The following is a 16,520-nucleotide window of genomic DNA, read 5'->3' as shown; positions in this document are numbered from 1 at the left end:
TTGATTCATTAGGGATTATTACATGTCATCTACACACATAAATCTAGATTGTGGGTTTTTCTTGAGGACAAGAAAAGGTTCAAGTCTGGGGTGTGTTGTGCGTAGATCTTATGATCATTTATACATGTTTTGACGTACACTCACTTACTTTATTCACATATATTCTGTGCATGTTCACCTCTCTTAGCATATATTCAGCATAAATACTCTTTTGTTCGGGGATCTACTGTTTGTTTGATTTTGTATTGACATAGATAACTTTTGGAACAAAAACAGTGATTATTGACGCATCGGAATGAGGTAGAGAACACAACCGTGCAACCTTGCTCGACCGTGTGGCCAAACAGAGGAAGAACATGACACGGTCGTGCAACTCTTGCACGGTCGTGCGGCTAAACAGAGGTGGATCTTTGCATGGCCATGCAAACCTGCACGGTTGTCCCCCCCCCCCCCCCCCCCACGACTAGCAGCTAAGCAATGCACGGTCGTGAAATCCTGCACGGTCATGCCCAGGAGCCAGGAGTAGAGCCCCAGATCTACACGACTATGCCAATTAGCATGGCCGTGCAATAAGACCATAGGTAGAAGAAGGCACGGTCGTGCCACATCTGCACGGCCATACGCCAGGAGTAGAGCCCCAGATCCACATGACCGTGCCAATTGGCACGGTCGTGCAGCGCGACCAGAGGCAGAAGAAGGCACGGTCGTGCCACCTCTGCACGGTCGTGCCGTGACACCCGTAACCTAATCTAAATAAGGGTCAAGAACCCTATTCATGGGGCATCTTTGGTTCGGGACTTTGTTCCTCTCCTTGGGAAAGGGTTCTCCCCTTCGGGAGAAACCCTAGAGCTTCATCCACCATCATCCCTTGACATTCCGTCCATCTCCAGAGCAAGGAGGCATCCCCAAGACATCGGAAACCTCGGCAAGCATCTCTTCTTCCCCTTCTTCTCACATCAAGGGTTGTAAGTATGCTTTAGTTTATGTTTGGGGGTTATTCTTCCAACACAATGGAGTAGATATCCTCTTTTAGGATTAGGAAGTATTTGTAATGTGATGGAGATGTAGAACTATGTAGATTCGCCATATTTCTATTCAATGACTTGTTAATGCCTTGTTCATAATGAATTGTGTGTGTGGCATATTCATATTTCTTTGCATGCTTTCTTGATTGATGTGGAGGATTGTTAATCACGCAAAGGGGATGCCCTAGAGCGTATTGACCAAGGTGCCCTAGTGACAGGGGTAACCCTTTCTGGATGTCTAAGATGTTCCCTTAAAAGGAGAAATAATCCCTTAGGAATTGCTGCTCTCATAGAAAGAGTGCTCTAGATCGTATACCTGAGGGGCCCTAGTGACAACAGTAACCCGTTCACAGACGTCTAGGACATTCTCTTGAAAGGAGAGGCAATTCCTCCATAAGGAAGTAGAAAATCATACCAAAACTTTACCTTTATCCTTAATGTTATTTACTAGACATGTATTCCAGTGATCTATCGAGGCACCCTCGTGACAGGGGTTAATCGTTACAAGATTTCATAGGAGTCAGCTCTATTCGATACTTAGGGATATTGACCTGTTAGAGTATATACTAAAGGCCTAGCTTTTGTATAAACATTTATTTAGAAATAAGAATCATATTGGTCAAGTATCTACATTTATATATACTGAGTGTAGTCATTCAATTAATTTATATTGTAGATAACACGGTGTGTGGTGTCACACACAGGAGATCGTGTTATCAGTTCTTTATAAATTATAAACAGTAGCTCACGACTGAGATGGAAAGGAACAAACCATTGGAATAGTCATAGTGTAATTAGGTATTAGTTTATCTTGACTAATAAATTACACTAGTGCACTCTAAGTGTATTGAGCAGGACCATTTAAGGAAAGTTCTTTTTATACTGACTTAATAAAAGAACAAGTCCTTAGTTATTATGGAAGTTGTGCTCTTAATCCTAATATAATAACTAGCACATATATTTAATATTTATTTCTTTGACTTATCAAAGTGTGAGATTTAGCTCGATAAATCAAAATGCCCGATAAGTTGGGAAATAATGTTACTTATATTGTGTCTTGTTGATTATAGAAGAAAACTGTGTCCTAATAATCTAGGTTGATAATGTCCCCAAGAGGAGCTCATAAAGATTATCATGTTAAACCCTGCAGGTGGACTTAGTCCGATATGACGATGAGGTTGAGTGGTATTACTCTTGGACTAAGATATTAATTAAGTGAGTTGTCAGTAACTCATTTAATTAATGGACATTCGATATCTTAAACACAGGGAGACTAACACACTCATAATAAGAAGGAGCCCAAAATATAATTTGGAATTGGTGCGGTAGTTCAATAATAATTCTTTAGTGGTATGAATTATTATTGATGAAATTAAGTTGTGTGTTTGGGGCGAACACGGGAAGCTTATTTTCATTGGGAGACCAAAACCAATTCCTCCTCTCGGTCCCTATCGTAGCCTCTTGTATATAAAGATTTATATCCACCATATATCCACTTCTTACCCAACCCAAGGGGGCCAGCCAAGCTAGCTTGGAACCCAAGCTAGGGCCAGCCAAGACCCAAGAATTGAGCCAAGATTAGTGGCCGACCCTAGCTTGGAGTCCAAGCTAGGTGTTGCCGGCCACATATAATATAAAAGTGATTTTATTTTTCTTATGTGAATAACATGTTTTTAAAAGAGAGTTTAAAATTTAAATCTTTCCTTTTATAGCTTTCTATAAAAGATTAAGAAAAGATTTGAAATCTTTCCTTATTTGTAGATTGAAAGGTAGATTTTAATTTTGAGAAAACTTTCCTTTTTTAACCATGTTCATGATTTAAAAGAGAGTTTAAAAATTAAATATTTCTTTTATAAGTTTATATAAAAGATTAAGAAAAGATTTGATATCTTTCCTTATTTGTAGATTGAAAGGAGATTTTAATTTTTAGAGATAACTTTCCTTTTTGGAAATCATCCACATGTTTAAAAGAAAGATTTTAATTTATAAAATTTCCTTTTTACAACCCACCATAAAGGGAAAAATTATTGGAGAAATTTTTTATAAATTTCCGGAAACAAATTAGGAAGTTTTAATTCTTGTGTTAATTAAAACTCTCATTGTTTTGGAGATTAAAGTGGTCGGCCATTATAATTAAGAAAAGGATTTTAATTTTAATTAATTAAATTTTACCTTTTCATGGAAAAAGAGTTAAGGAAGTTTTTATTAAAAAATTCCTTATTTTGCCAAGACCAAGGATTATAAAAGAAGAGGTAGAGGTGCCTTCATGGCTAGAGAACTCTATTCTTTTCTTCCTCTCTTTTCCTCCTTGGTGTGGCCGGCCCTAGAGCTAGGAGAAGGAGAAAAAGGAGACTTTGTTTCTTGCATCCCTTGGAGCTTGGTGGTGGTGGTCGGACCTCTACTTCTCTTGGAGAATTAATGGTAGCCGAATCTAGCTTGGAGAAGGAGCTTGGTGGTTCTCGTCTCGGAAGATCATTGCCCACACAACATCCGAGATTAGAAGAGGAATATGGTAGAAGATCAAGAGGTTATTTGCTTACAAAGAAAGTATAACTAGTAATTGTTTTTCGCATCATACTAGTTTTCTTTGTATAGTTATTTTTGGAAATACCAAACACAAGAGGCATATGATTCTAGAGTTTTTAGATTTGTTTCGAATTTGTGTTTCTTTTTTTTATTTTTTGAATTTGTGATTCGATTGTTCTTTTTGGTTAAACCTAGAGTTATATAAGGAAATTAAATATTAGCTTTCCTTAAAAGGCTTTGTCTAGGCGGTGGTGGATGCTCCCATACCCAAGAAGGCCATATGCCTCACCATACAGTCCTGGAAGCTAATTTTGAAAATTAATATTTAATTGAATTTATAACATAGGTTGATTTGGATCAATACTGTTAAGTTCCGCTTGCGATCCAAGTCTAAACCATTAAGAACAGATAAGTTAAATTTTGAATCAATAATGTTAAGTTCCATTTGCGATTCCTAAATTAACTTCTAAAGAACACAATAGGTTGTTTAGCAAAAGGTTCGACACTTGTACAAAATTTTTGTACAGTGGAACCGGTACAATTCTCTTAGGACCAACCAACATGCCCAATTTAACTTCCTGCAAGAGCATGGACATAAGGGATAGAAACTAAACAATCTATGTAATATCTCTTAGTATTATAAAGAAATCAAAATCCTATAATCCATCTCCCAAAGCTCATTCCCTCCAAGATTAATTCTCTCTCTCCTCTCTCCTCTCTCCTCTCTCCTCTCTCTTCGTCTCAACCTTGTTTCCCTCTCTTTAATCACACTCGTTAGTTCGTAAGCGTCAAAGCTAACTTTCGACCGTCTAGATAACTTACTTTGTGACATCTCTAGTTCTTAATCAACGGTCCCTGTGGTTCGACAATCTTATATATTACTGACGACGAATCTGTGCACTTGTGGAATCATCACATGTATGCTTTGAGGAGTGTGCACACCTTGGGAAGCATGCACGTGTCTCCTAGGAGCCCTATATAAGGACCTCAGGGGCTTCGACGGAGGTATGTTTATTATACTGTAGCTACAGTTACGTTGCTTCTTTCATTTCTTTGCTTGTTTGCTTGCTGCTTCACCGGAGATCTGACTTGAGCTTCGGAGGGTCATCGTCGAGGAACCACTCCCTGGCTCGAAACTAACGCTTTTGTGCTTGTAGGCTAGTCTTGTTAGAGGTCAACGCATGGTCAATAGGAGTGCCACATCCCCAGCGCCCGTCACCTCGACTCTCGGACATGATCAAATTTAGCGCCATCTGTGGGAACGCACCTGCATCCGATCCAAGAGGATGGAAGAAGTTGGATGACTTCACACGGTGACGCTCACTCAAGAGGAGCTCGATGCACTTGTACAATCGCGAGCGGCAAAATTAGTCGAGCAGCAGCAGCAAAGAGCGCTAGCCGATCAACTAGCTCAACAAGCAACATCAACCTCGTGAGGCTGAGCGGCCCATGAAAATCGACCGAAGCAATTGTCCATTTGGGGGCAAAATAAGGGGTTGACCGACACTCAAGGGGAGGCTCCACCTGCACCTATTTCGTTCCATCGGGCCTTGTTTCAAACGCCCTCCGAGATTGCTTAAGCTAATCAAGGAGGGGACTCTTCATCAAATGAAGCACCTGTGCGGGATGCAGGGAAAGGCAAGGCACCCGAGCTGATTCATCACCCGAGTGGATCAACCACCAATTCTCTGAGGTGGACCTACAAGATCCGCTACCAAGGCACTAGGCTCCCTTGGCAATCGGAGAATATAACGGGTCGATCGACCCGGATGACCATCTTGGTAAGTTCGATAACGCTGCTACTCTTTATCGGTACACAGAGGGAGTCAAGTGTTGAGTCTTCCTCACCATGCTCTCCGGCTCGGCACAACGATAGTTCAGAAGGCTGCTGGACGTGTCCATCCAAAGCTTCAAGGACTTCCAAATGGCGTTCCTGCATCATTTTGCTAGCAGCAGGCTCTACCAAAAGATGAGCGTCAGCCTATTCTCCATGAAGCAAGGTCCCAGAGCGTTCCTCTGAGCGTACATCCAATGCTTCAATCAGGTGGCCATAGACATCCCATCGGTCTCGTCCGAGACCATGATGAACGCGTTCACACAAGGGCCCATGGACGGAGATTTCTTCCGGTCTCTCATCCGAAAGCCACCTCAGGACTTCAGCCACATGCTGAAGAAGGCCAACGAATACATAAATATGGAAGAGGCCCAGGAGGCAAGGAGGAAAGAAACATCGTCCGAACCATCGACGCCGACCGAACGGAGGTCGCCAACCTGTTAGGATGTATACTAAAAGTCTAGCTTTTTGTATGAACATTTATTTTTAAATTAGAATCACATTGATCAAATGTCTGCATTTAGTAAAATGTAGTTGTCCATTTAATTTATATTGTAGATAACATGGTGTGTGGTGTCACACAGAAGATCATGTTATCAATTCCTTATAAACTATAAATAGTAGCTCACAACCAAGATGGATTGAGACAAACCATTGGAATGGTTATAGTGTAATTTGGTACTAGTTTATCTTGACTATAAAATTACACTATTATACTATGTGTGTATTGAGCAAGATCATTTGAGGTTGTTCCTTTTATACTGACTGCATAAAAGAACATAACCTCTGTTATTATGGATGTGCACACTCTTAATCCCAATATAATAACAAACACATATACTTAGTATTTATTTCTTTGATTTATCAATGAGTGAGATTTATTTGTTAAATCAATAGGCCCGATAAGTTAGAAAATAATATTATTTATATGGCGTGTTGTTGATTATAGAAGGAAATTGTGTCCTAGTTATCTAGGTTGATGATGTCCCCTTGAGGAGCTCATAAGGATTGTCATGTAAACCCTGCAAGTGGACTTAGTCCGACATGACAATGAAATTGAGTGGTACTACTCTTGGAGCTAGATATTAATTAAGTGAGTTGTCAGTAACTCATTTAATTAATGGACATTCGATATCTTAAACACATGGAGATTAATGCACTCATGATAAGAAGGAGCCCATAATGTAATATGAGATTGGTACGGTAGTTCAATAATAACTATTTAGTGGTATGAGTTATTATTAATGAACTTGAGTTGGGTGTTCGGGTCGAACACAGGAAAGCTCAAGCTCATCAAGAGGCCAAAATCAATTCCTCCTCTCGATCCCTGCTATAGCCTCTATAAAGCCTCGCGTTCATCCGTTTTGATTTTCCTTCTTACCCAAATGAGGGGCCAACCACATCCTTGCTTGGTGCCCAAGTAAGGTCGGCCAAGCCCTCTTGGTGCCCAAGATGTGGGCCGGCCAAGCCATGCTTGGTGCCCAAGCATGGGGTCAGCCATACAAGAAGAGAAAAGGAAGTTTTGTTGAAAATAAAATTTTATTAAAATCTTTTCTTTTATAGCTTTCTACAATGGATTAAAAGAGAGATTTTAATTTTGTAAAATCTTTCCTTTTTGTAGTTATCTATAATGATTAAAAGAGAGATTTTAATTTTGTTAAAATCTTTCCTTTTGTAACCAACCATTATAGGAATAAAAGGAAGTTTTTGTTTAAAATAAATTTTTGTTATAATATTGTCTTTTATAGCTATTTACAATGGTTTAAAAGAGAGATTTTAATTTTGTTAAAATCTTTCCTTTTTGTAACCATCTACAATAGCAAATAAAAAAAATTTATTAAAAACATTTCTTATTAGCCGCTAGCAAAGATTATAAAAGAGGAGGAGGGAGGTGCCTAAAAACTAACACAACCTAAGACTCCTCTTTTATTCTCTTGTGTGGCCGACCCTTCTTCTATCTTCTTCTATTGTCTTCTTTCCCTAAATGCCGGCGGCATCCATCCTTTCTTCTTCATTAGGGTCGACACCACTTTAGAGAAGACTCTACCTTGGTGGCCGGTTGCTTGGAGGAGAAGAAGAAGAAGAAGGAGGCCTCATCACTTTGTATTCTTTGGTGGCCGAAAGCTTGGAAAAGAAAGAGAAGGTCGAGTGTCTTCTTCTTGGTAGATTGTCTCCCACACGACATCCAAGAAGAGTAGAGGAATACAACAGAAGATCAAGAGGTCTTTAGCTACAAGAAAAGGTACAACTAGTTCTTTATTCTACTGCGAACTATTTAGTTTTTCTTTGTATGGATCCTGAAATACCAACACAAGAGGCTAGCGATTTTGTGCTTCGATTTTGTGTTTTGATCTTGTGCTTCGATTGAGGGCTCTTTAGTTAAACCTAGGGTTTACTGTGAGGAGTTTAAATATTCAATTTATTTGAAAGGCTTTGTCTTGGAAGTGGTGGATGATCCCATAACCAAGAAGGTTGAGTTCCTCGCCAACGACCTAGAAGCCAATCCTTGAAATAGATATTTAATCAATTTCTGTAATATGGTTTAACTTCTGAAGAACACATGAGTTGAACTTGGAGTAAAAATGTTAAGTTTCGTTTCCAATCCAAGTTTAACTTATGAAGAACACATGGTTTGAACTTGGAGTAAAAATGTTAAGTTTCATTTCCAATCCAAGTTTAAGAACACATGGGTTGCTAGGAAAAATTATGCGCTTGTACAAATTTTTATACAGGGGAAACAGAATGGAATTCCGAGTAGCACCCAACAATTGGTATCAGAGCTAGTTTTCTACCTCTGTGTGTTTGGTTTTCAGTTAAATTATGCACTTTTTGTAAGACCGTTGGGCCGGCAAGAAGGGGGGTTGAATAGCCCTATAAAAAAAATAAACAATGACCCTTCCCGACTTTTCAAACTAACACTTGTGAAATAATCAAAGCAGTAAATAAAAAGCAGAAAAGAAAGATGCACAGTTGTTTACTTGGTTACAACCGGGGAGGTTGTTAATCCAAGGAAAGGATGAAGCGCACTATCAATCTCCTTCGGGCGGAAAAGCCTCTTATAGCGTTAAAGTACAAAAGGAAAGAAGCTAATCTAAACAGTGGAAAGCGCACAAGTGTTTTTACAAATTCCGAACTGATGCAAAGCTTCTGGACCAAGGCTATATTTATAGCCTTGGTCGGGGCGCCTGGAAGGGGTTCCGTGCGCCCTAGGGGGATAAAACTTTATCCCCAACGTTCAGATCGTGTTTGATGTGATCTGGTCAACAAATTAGGTCCAAGCGCCCGAAAGGGCTCCGGGCGCCCCGAGCTGCTCCGGGCGCCCCTGAGCAAAAGTCAACATCTGTTGAATTTTTCGTCCGAGACCTCTGCTCTAGTTCGGTTCAGCTTAGTCCGGGTCTTCTATTCCGGATCCGTTCGCTTGGGTGATCTCTGCCATCCAGAAAAGGGCTCACCCGAACCCAACTTTCGGTCTTCTCGAGCGAGCTTCCCTCCAGCTTCTCGTCCCTCGAAATCATCGCGTGTTTCCTTCTCGTCTGCCGGTGTACTCATCCGCAGTCTTCATCCCTTAGATGCACCTTGTGTCATCCTTCTCTCTAGCTGCGTCTCTTGCTCCCCGAGCAATCTTTCGCTCCGACTTTCGTCCCTCGGAATCACCGCATGCTTCCTTCTCGTCCGTCGGTGTACTCTTCCGCAGCACCTCGTCCCTCGGACTGCTGTCCTTCTCGTTAGCTGTGTCTTCCGCTCGACTACCTGTGCTCCTAAGCTCCTACACACTTAGACAAAAGGTTAGTAACATACAAAACCTAACTTAACTTGTTGATCACACCAAAACAACCTTGGGATTTCAACAATCTCCCCCTTTTTGGTGTGAGCGACGCAAGTTAAGCTAGGGTAAAAATAGATATAAAATAAGGGTTAAAAATAAACTTAACTAAATTTGTAATTTAAGTTAAAAATAATTTGGTCTACCTCCCCCTAGACTTATACTAATCCTTCTGCCCCTTTGATCACAAACAAAATGGGGTTTCCAGAAAAATAATCTAAGGGTTAAAGACTTAGAAAATTTTGAGATCCTTAAAAATTTGCAATAATTTTCACATAAAGAGTCTCTGACAAAAAAAAATTTAAGTAAAATTTTCTAAGTGAAGAAAAAAAAAATTCTAACTTAGAAGTTTCTAAGTAAAAAAAAATTGAAAAAGGATCTTTGAAAATTTTTCTAAGTACTTAAATTTCTAAGTCAATTTCATGTAAAAGTATTTTTAAAAAAATATTTTGAAAAAATGTTTGAAAAACATTGAAAGCATTAATCAATTCTAATTTTAATGCTTTGATAGAAAGTTAATTAAACATTTATTTTAATATTTTGGCTTCCAGGTCGTGGCAAGGCACTAGGCCTTTTTGGTTATTAGAGCAATAACCACTTCCCTAGACAAAGCCTCATAGAGAAATTCATTGTTTAATTTTCTAACTGAAAGCGTTAATTTTAATTTTTAAAATTTATTTTAAGCATGATTTAGGAACTCAATATAGGTTCCAACCTACTGGATTAATTAAAAAAATTTTAGGGACATATTTTCTTGAAATGTTCTTAATTTGTCCCGGGTGATATTTAAAGTACCAATTTAAATTATTAAATCTTCTAAAATTGATTTTAGATGAACATGCATAGTTTTTCAAGTTGTAGTTGTCTATTTGATTTTTCAAATTTTGATTTTCTAATTGTAATTTTTCATTTTCCAATTTTGATTTATCTAATTCTTCTAAAAGGTAGGATTTAGCTAAACTATTTTTAAATTTTTTATTTCTTTTTCTAATTTACAGCAGTCTTTAGTTAATAACTTAACAAACTTAAAATGTTTATCAGGAGGAAGAGAACGTACCTGACTTACCTTGTCGATATCCTTGTCTATGTCTCCCCCTGAACTACTGCTTTCTTCTGACGAAGCTCCCCCTTCATCGATGCTTTCGATGCTCATCTCGGAAGAACTTGAATCGTAGTCGTCGTCTTGATGACTCGCCATCAGTGCGAGTCCAGAGAATGCTTCGACTTCCGATTCGGACGACGTATCGTCCCACGTCGCTTTTAGGGCCTTGCACTTTTGAACAGGCTTTTTACCTTTATATTTATCCTTGTTCTTTAGCTTGGGGCAGTTGTCCTTGACGTGCCCTTCTTTGTCGCAATGGTAGCAGCGGATCATTCTTTTCTTTCTACCCTGTGGATGGTTAGTTTTTCTAGAATTGTATAGCTTCTTAAATTGCCTTACCATCATTACCATTTCCTTGTCGTCAAGAGAAGATTTTGACTCAAGTTTGTCTCTCGATGCTTTGAGGGCGACGTTGTTCCTGGGCTCCTTCGAACCTGCGTATCTTGATTCGTGCACTTCAAATGTCAAGAAAAATTCTTCTAAAGAAATCTTTTCTAGGTCTTTTGAAATATAAAAGGCATCTACTAGTGATGCCCATTTTGGATTTCTCGGAAAGGAATTTAAGGAGTACCTTAGCGAATCTCGGTTACTTACCTCTTCTCCGAGATTCGAAAGTCCGGTGATGAGCTCCTGTATCCTCGAGTGTAGATGTGCAATTGTTTCACCTTCTTCAAGACGGAGGTTGGTGAGCTGGTTGCGAAGTAAGTCCCGTCTCGCAAGCTTGGCTTCGGATGTTCCTTCGTGTAGTTCAAGGAACTTCTCCCAAAGCTCCTTTGCCGAGTTGTAGGTGCCGACATGGTTGACTTCTTGTGGCGGAAGTACGCTTAACAGATGGAATTCTGCTTTCTTGTTTGCCACATAGTCGGCCTGCTCTTTCTTCGTCCATTGATATTTTCCTTTACCTTCAGGAGCTTCAAAACCAAGTTCCATTGATAATAATAAATCAAAATCAATACTGAAAAATACCTCCATACGCTTCTTCCAGCTTGCGAAGTCCCCCTCGAATTTTGGCGGGTAGATGTTGGATCCGGCCATCTTGTTGCTTCGTTCGGCAGTTAGTCCTCCTAAAGCATCTCGACTCTGATACCACTTGTAGGAGCGTTGGGCCGGCTAGAAGGGGGGTTGAATAGCCCTGTAAAAAAATAAACAAATACCCTTCCCAACTTTTCAAACTAACACTTGTGAAATAATCAAAGCAGTAAATAAAAAGCAAAAAAGAAAGAGGCACAGTTGTTTACTTGGTTACAAGTAGGGAGGTTGTTAATCCAAGGAAAGGATGAAGCGCACTATCAATCTCCTTCGGGCGGAGAAGTCTCTTACAGCATTGAAGCACAAAAGGAAAGAAGCTAATCTAATTAGTGGAAAGTGCACAAGTGATTTTACAATTTCTGAACTGATGCTAAGCTTCTGGACCAAGGCTATATTTATAGCCTTGGTCGGGGTGCCTGGAAGGGGTTCCGGGCGTCCTTGGGGGATAAAACTTTATCCCCAACATTCAGATTGTTAGTTAGAGCCCTAGAGCCACTCATTGGATGATTGTATTATGGACTTGTTGTATCATATTCTTATATAAATAAAGGCATTTGTTTTTGGTTATTATACTTACTTGTATTGGTGCCAAATAAACTAAGTATAATAGCGTCCATGAGTAGAAGGTTCTCACCTATATCAATCGGTTAGTTGAACCGATAGTGAGATGATATAGGGAACACTACTCTTAATCATTCCTAGTCGAGTATTAACATTCAGGGACAATGTTAATGCAATAAGACTAGCATGTAGGTCAACTCGATGACTTGATCTCACAAGTCATGGATATAGAGATATCAAGTTGACACATGGGTATGCATTGGAGAATGTATACTAAATGACCCGCCATGAGAAAGTATCATGGATCATTATATGAGTGTCATATAATTTCTCATGTGGCTATTAGTATGACTACTAGTCCTTGGACCTGAAGTCACCATGGATCCCTACATAAGAAGTTATGTACTTTGGTTTCATCAAACGTCACCTGTAACTGGGTGGATAATAAAGGCGATTACTTGGTATGTAACGAATTATGCAGAGGGATGTGAGTGATGTAGATGGGATCTATCCCTCCTATATGATGGGAGAGACATCGATATTCTTGATAGAGTGAGACCATGAAGTGCATGCCCATGCCCAAATGAGTCAATATGAGATATTGAGATCATTTGATTTAGTGAGTCTACTTGGAGTTTAAGATTTAGATTGGTCAGAGGATGACACGGTCTATGCCTCACATTGATCAATTTAGATGTCTAGGATAGAAGGACACTTGTCATATATTGTGAGGAGTCACAATTAGTAGTCACAAGGTGATGTTGGATCTCAACATTCTTGTAACTTGGGTAGTAATGATGTGTTGCTAGATACCGCTCATTACTTATGCTCCTAAATGGGTTTAGGGGCATTGCCAACGTTACAATAACCTATAGGGTCACACACTAAGGATAATTAGATGGAGATTAGGTTCATATGATGAACCAAGAGGATTAGATTCATGTGATGAATCAAATTGGATTAAGAGTAATCCTAATTGGGCTAATTGAGTTGGACTCAAGTTGATTCATGTGTTCAATGAGTCTAATTTAGATTATGACTCATTGAATCAATTTAATTAAATGAAGTAGATTCATTATATTTAATTGGCTTGAATTAAATGGTTGGATTATATCAACCATGAGAGATATTAAGTCAAGTTTGAATTGACTTGAGAGGAAGAGGAAGAGGAAGAGTCAAGTTTGATTTGACTTTATGCCACATCATTTGTGAGTTGGCATTAGGAGAACCAATGATGATGTGCCACATCATCAAAGCTAGCACATGTGTGTGCCATCTCATGGAGGTTACAAGTCTCCTTCCATTTAATGTGGCCGGCCACATTAAATGAGAATGAGTTACAATTGTGGCCGGCCACACTAATGCTAGGTGAGGGGTTTTCATTTTGTGTGTAATTTCTCATTCATTCCATCTTCTTCCTCAAGCTCTCCTTCTCCTCTCCCTCTACTCCTTGGCCGAACCACCTAGGTGCTAGCACACCTATTGTTTGGTCTTCTCCACCTAATTAGTTCGTGTGGATACGCATAGAGAGTTGTCTACTTTGACAACTTGAGATCCGGCATCTCCTTGGACAAGGGGGACTCGCGAAGGGCACGCTACGAGGGTAAAACTCTTTAACATATAGTTCTAGTGTAAATCTATAGGTTGGTAAACTCGTACTCATAGTTTTACAAACTTTTATTCTTCCAACGGATCCGGTGGTGGGGTTTCGGGGTTTCCGCGACCCGAAAAAGCGGTTTTCGCGGCCCGAAAAACCCAACAGTGGTATCAGAACCACGTGCGAAGCGAGTATGAATTTAATTTGATTTTTTAAGAAAAATATAGATTCTGTAACTTTCTGTAATTTTATGGTTTTTATGGTTTTTATGGGTATTTTTCTCGTAGAAGCGAAGCACAAGTGTTTCGACACTTGTAAGCTTCGACTACCGAGAAGATTTTTCCGAAACGGCAAGGTTTCGCCCCAAAACTTTTTGGGACAGTGGGCTAAGGTGCTAGAGGATCGCTTAGGGACACTCGCGATGGTTATATCGCGGGAAGGGGCGCTGCCCCTGCCCCCGCAAGGGGATTCGTTACGCGATTGCGTCCGAAAATCGCTAAACGGGACCGCCAGGAATTTTTACTCGTAAAATTGTAAAAATTGCAGAAAAAAATACAGAAAATTATAGAAAAATACATAATTTAGAATTATGTATTATTTGTATTATTTTGTGATAGTCATGGCCCAAAAGACCCAATCTGATTGGAAATGTGTTGTAATTCATATTACGGCCTGCGCGTCGTCATTTGTGTTGTGTGTGCTGTATATTTGATACGCGACCTGCGCGTCGTGCCTTTCTTCATTTATTCTTGTTGTTAAATTAGTTTAGACTCGAATGTAACTCGAGTTTCACAAATTGTAATGTACAAAATTGGAGCCGTGGAAGGTCCACTCGAGACGGAGTTACGAGGAGAGCGCGAGCAACACAAGGTGGTCAAAGGGAGGAGTTTGAGAAGTTGTTGACCCTAGGTTGACCATCCGATCTTCTCATTGGCTTGAGAAGATCGTAGTAGGGCCATGACTAATCACAAATAATTTAATTAATTGCTTGTGTGTATGTGATGCATGATTAGTAATTAATTAGTGCCTAACGATTAGATTAGATCTAAATCGTGTACAAGATGCACCCTCTTGATTAGATTAGATCTCTATCGCATCAACTCTAATGCCTACCGTGCCGTGATACCTATCACTACCTTGATCACATATGTTGTTGAATCTGCCAAAGCAGAGCAACACATTATCTTGGTAGGGTACGGAGGGACAATCTTAGTCCCGCTTATCAACGCATGGGCGAGTACAAACTCAATTAGATTGAGTATTCCTAGTTAACTCGGTTGGATCGAGTACAACTATAGGCATTCTTCCAATGGTTGGAAAGATAGGACATAAATCACATTTATATTAATTCTTAGGCGTATTAGCCAAAGCTAACTCAAGTTTTAATATAACTGCGAATAATGATCCTATAAACAAGAGTTGCATAGAGATGTAATTGGTAAATCGTTACCTACCGATCATACTAAATCTTGGGCGTATTAGCCAAAGCTAACTCAAGGGTTAGTATGATGTGGATTTTGTCCCACATGAATTATAGAATTCAGTGGGAGCACCATTTAGTTAAAGACATAATTAAATGATTTAAAAGAATATGATATTTATTTTCTGCATTTTTCTGTTATAGATAACCATGACATCAAATACGAACTCTTTCTCCCTGCATTCTGTCCTTGAGAAGGACAAGCTCAACGGAGCAAATTTCCTCGACTGGTACAGGAACTTGAGAATAGTTCTCACCCAGGAACATAAACTGTACGTTCTGGAGCAGCCCATTCCAGAGGCTCCTCCTGCTAATGCCACGCTAGCTGACAATGATGCTTATAAAAAGCATAAAGATGACACATTAGATGTGTCCTGTCTAATGCTTGCGACCATGAACTCTGAGCTTCAGAAGCAACACGAGTTGATGGGCGCTTACGATATCATTGAACATCTTCGTCAACTGTATCAAGGACAAGTGCGACATGAGAGATTTGAGATCTCAAGGGCACTATTTCAGTGCAAGATGTCAGATGGGGCTCCCGTAGGTCCATATGTACTCAAAATGATTGGGTACATAGAAAACCTACAGAGGTTGTGATTCCCGCTTGGCCAAGAGCTGGCCACTGACCTGATCTTGTAATCCTTGCCGAATAGCTATAGTCAATTCGTTCTAAATTACAATATGAACGAAATTGACAAGCCACTGCCCAAGCTGCTTAGCATGTTAAGAACTGCTGAGCTGAACCTTAAGAAGGCTAAGCCCCACTCTGTTTTGATGGTTTAGAAACACAAGGGCAAGGGCAAGGGCAAGCCCAAAGGCAAAGGAAAGTCCCAAGCCAAGGGCAAAGGCAAGGCACTGAAGCCTAAAGGAGGGGTCACTAAGGATGCTACCTGCTTCCACTGCGGTCAGACCGGGCACTAGAAGAGGAACTGCAAGGTGTACCTGGAAGATCTTAAGAAGAAGCGAAGTGAGACTTCCACTTCAGGTATATATGTTATAGAAGTTAATCTATCTATTTCTTCATCATGGGTATTAGATACCGGATGTACTTCTCACATTTGTACTAATGTGCAGGCGCTGAGAAATAGCAGGATATTAGCAAAGGGCGAGGTGGACCTACGTGTAGGCAATAGAGCACGGGTTGCTGCTGTTGCCATAGGGACTTATTTTCTATCTCTGCCCTCTGGGCTTGTACTAGAGTTGGATGATTGTTGTTATGTGTCTGCTTTAACAAAGAAAATAATTTCAGTTTCTTGTTTGGACAAGAAAGGTTTCTCTTTTATAATTAAGAATAAATGTTGTTCTGTTTATTTAAAAGATATGTTCTATTGTAGTGCACCTCTGATGAATGGACTCTACATTCTAGACCTTGAAAGCCCTATCTATAACATAAATACAAAGAGGTTCAAGTCAAATGACATGAACCAAACCTATCTCTGGCACTGTCGCTTAGGTCATATAAATGACAAGCGCTTATCCCAACTCCATAAGGATGGTTTGCTGGACTCATTTGATTTTGAATCTTATGAGATGTGCAAGT

This window comes from Zingiber officinale, chromosome 3A (genome assembly GCF_018446385.1).
Source record: "Zingiber officinale cultivar Zhangliang chromosome 3A, Zo_v1.1, whole genome shotgun sequence".
NCBI lineage: Eukaryota > Viridiplantae > Streptophyta > Magnoliopsida > Zingiberales > Zingiberaceae > Zingiber > Zingiber officinale.
The sequence above is the reverse complement of the archived record's forward strand: the minus strand, read 5'-3'. Positions refer to the sequence as shown.